Here is a 2,322-nt window from a genome sequence, read left to right as displayed (position 1 = left end):
TTTTCCAGTCGCTCAAAGAACACTCTGGGTTCAAATCTTCAACAAGAACTCCAGAGCCTGCAGTGAATGTTTACCTTTCTTGTCTACATTTTTTCCTATTTCATTTCACATCACCCTCTCTGCAACTGAATGGTTCCAGCTAAAGTGAACTTCTCTCAATTTCTCAAAACCATCAATACTTCTCTTTCTTCAAGAGAAGTGCACCTACTGTGCTGTGCATCTTCTCTTTGCTGGACTGACTCCTACTTATCCTCTAGGTATCATCTCAAACACCACTTAGATGCGGATGAGATGGTTAGATAGCATCATGACTCAGTGGATAAGAATTTGAGCAAACTCCAGGAGACAGAGAAGGACAGGGAAGCCTGGTGTGATGCAGTCCATGGGGTCACAAAGAGTCAGAAACAACTTAGCAACTGAAAAACAACATACAATTCCCTATAATTCTTTGCAGCATTTGCCCAACTGTAAATTATTTTTTCTACTAGACCGTAAGCTCCACAAGGGCAGAAACCATTTGTTGTGCTCCTCATGAGAACCTTTCTGCCTAGCACAATGCTCGGCACATGGTAGACATTGATCAATAGTGTTACAGACTGGGGCATGGGCAAAATTAGCAAACTGCCGCTAAAATTTTGGATATTCTCTGAAGGTCTCAAAGTATGTCAACTAAAATAGACACACAAACAAACCTTTAGTTATAATTACATTGTTCATACCCTCTCTACTTACCTACCCATCTAAATGGTAGAATTCAGGAAAACAAGACAAAGTTTAATAAATATGGAAATATCCTTTCAAACAGTTCTTTGCTTGTGATTTAAAAAATAACTGATATTTAAGATCACCTAAAACAAGCATACTATAATTGAATAGTTGCCTATCAAAATGTGATTCTCTGACTTCGGTGATTATTCTTGCCTTTGAAGGATCTAAGGGAAATGTTCTAAAGACACACTTGTAGAGCAAGGAAAAATTCTCATAACATTAATACTTTCATTCTTTCCAGTCTTTATCAGTGTGGTTTAACATGTAAATACAGCTTTTGTTTTTCAAGATTTTACCTACTCTCTTTATTCACTTCTCAAAAGACAGATCAATGGGTGAGATTACAGCTCCCTATCATGAAATTAATTTCACATACTTGAAAAAGCTACTTTTAATCACCACCTGGGGGAAAAGATAAATAGCCCAAGCCAGCTTTTTAGCTGTAGGTACTAAAGATTAGATGGGAAAATTAGAGAATGTGATAGAATAAAACCTCTTGCTGAAACTGCAGTACCACAATATTTTTTAAAAGCACTGTTTTTATGATTGTCAATCCCTTTAGGTTAAGAGCTCAGGCACTGAGTTGGTGCAGGAAATAATTTAAATATTAATTTAAATATATTTAAGTATTTTACAATTTGATTGAAAGTGAAAGTGAAGTTGCTCAGTCGTGCCCGACTCTTAGCGACCCCATGAACTGCAGCCTACCAGGCTCCTCCGTCCATGGGATTTTCCAGGCAAGAGTACTGGAGTGGGTTGCCATTGCCTTCTCTGTTGCAATTTGATTACTTGTAAGCAATTACACCATAGGTTTTTCACAACTGAGACCATTGCAGACTTTTCATTAGTGCAAAATTAGGAATGTTTCATAGTACATATAAAAGATTTAAAAAAAATATTTTTGAGGTACTATGAAAGCAATTTATGAAAAGGAGAGTCATTGGTTTTGTTAAAGTGCTGAGGTAAAGCAATGAAAAACATGTGGACTCTGATTCAAACTATATCAATTATTAGCTGTATGAGAAAGTTACATAGCTTCTGAATCTGTTTATGCATAAAATTGACTACTTCAAAGACTGAGATTATGTGAAAAATGAATATAACATTTCTAACAATGCCAGACATACAGTATGGCTTTTCTACCAGATATGCACGATTTCACAGAGTGGTAATTACAGACAAGGTAAAACAGTGAATAGAAGTTTAAATAGTTCCAAAGGAATAAAAAACTAGGAAAAAAACTAGGGAAAAAAATGCCTAATGACTCTGCATTCACATTATCTTTCTCAGTTTGAGTTTTATTCTCTATTGTGTACTACCATGGCCTTTATTTAGTAAGATGTTTATAAACTACCGCAAACAATAACAAAAAGGCAAATAGAAATCTAGGGACTGAATATGAAACCTGCTGATCCAAACTAAGCAAATCCATCCTCTTGACCATGTCCATAACAGTAAGAATCATGCCAAACAGTTCTCCTTAGATTATACTTGTCTAAACATGCACATTGTATATTACAGAAATTGTCTGGTATTGTCAACAGAACAACCATC

Source organism: Muntiacus reevesi, chromosome 1, assembly GCF_963930625.1.
Source record: "Muntiacus reevesi chromosome 1, mMunRee1.1, whole genome shotgun sequence".
NCBI classification, from domain to species: Eukaryota; Metazoa; Chordata; class Mammalia; order Artiodactyla; family Cervidae; genus Muntiacus; species Muntiacus reevesi.
Note: the sequence above shows the minus strand (reverse complement) of the source record.